Consider the following 1,338-nt stretch of genomic DNA (forward strand, 5'->3'; position numbering starts at 1 on the left):
CTGGGAGGCAACATAGCTTCCAGTGAGCAGGACCCACCAGGCTGTGTGCAAGAGTAAGTCATCAGTCACCTCAGACAAAAGACTCCGACTTGCCTGTCCCTTAACCACAATACCCCTTCAAAAGAGATGACTTTCCAAAACCACACAGAACATTTTATTCACTGATCATTATTTAAGAAAGAGAATGCAGGGAGAGTTAGGAAATTTGCATTATATTGGAGATTATGCTTCTAAACCATGGAGAGACTCAAGCATGCATACTTTCATTTGGCAAGATGTTAAATCATTCTAAGTACTAGTGTATTTTTTTTCAGTCAGTTCAGTTCAGTTGCTCAGTCGTGTCCAACTCTTTGCGACCCCATGGACTGCAGCATGCCAGGCCTCCCTGTCCATCACCAACTCCAAGAGTTTACTCAAACTCATATCCATTGAGTCAGTGATGCCATCCAACTACCTCATCCTCTGTCATCCCCTTCTCCTCTTGCCTTCAATCTTTCCCAGCATCAGGGTCTTTTCCAGTGAGTCAGCTCTTCACATCAGGTGGCCAAAGTATTGGAGTTTCAGCTTCAGCACCAGTCCTTCCAATGAATGTTCAGGACTGATTTCCCTTAGGATGGACTGGTTGGATCTCCCTGCAGTCCAAGGGACGCTCAAGAGTCTTCTCCAACACCACAGTTCAAAAGCATCAATTCTTCTGTGCTCAGCTTTCTTTATAGTCCAACTCTCATATCCATATATGACCACTGGAAAAACCACAGTCTTGACTAGATGGAGCTTTGTTGGCAAAGCAAGTCTCTGCTTTTTTTTTTTTTAACATTATTTTAATTTTAATGAAAAAGTTAAACCAGGGATCTCCAAATTTTGGAATCCCAGTATTAATCAACTACAAATAAGTATTAGCCCCTATCACCAATGACTGAGATGTTTCTTTCTAATGAATTGACCATTACATTTCCAAGATCTGAAATGGCCAACAGACCATAGAAAGAGACTTCTTTAGGCTCCTGTTTGAAACCAACAGCTTCAGCAAACTGCTGGCCTTGATTCAGGGCCAATGTCTCTGCTTTTTAATATGCTGTCTAGGTTGGTCATAACTTTTCTCCCAAGGAGTAAGTGTCTTTTAATTTCATGGCTGCAGTCACCATCTGCAGTGATTTTGGAGCCCAAAAAAATAAAATCTGCCACTCTTTCCATTGTTTCTCCATCTATTTGCCATGAAATGATCGGACCAGATGCCATGATCTTTGTTTTCTGAATGCTGAGCTTTAAGCCAACTGTTTCACTCTCCACTTTCACTTTCATCAAGAGGCTCTTTAGTTCTTCTTCACTTTCTGCCAT

At 41.6% G+C, this 1,338-nt stretch overlaps 1 non-coding gene across 1 annotated transcript; it reads right to left on the reverse strand.

The window, feature by feature from the left end:
- Positions 1-919: 919 nt before the first annotated feature.
- LOC112584124 lies at positions 920-1,055 on the reverse strand. Its single transcript, XR_003108470.3, has one exon. It is a non-coding gene; the product is annotated as a small nucleolar RNA SNORA2/SNORA34 family (small nucleolar RNA).
- Positions 1,056-1,338: the final 283 nt, after the last annotated feature.

The sequence above is a fragment of the Bubalus bubalis genome, chromosome 3 (genome assembly GCF_019923935.1).
Source record: "Bubalus bubalis isolate 160015118507 breed Murrah chromosome 3, NDDB_SH_1, whole genome shotgun sequence".
Taxonomy (NCBI): Eukaryota; Metazoa; Chordata; class Mammalia; order Artiodactyla; family Bovidae; genus Bubalus; species Bubalus bubalis.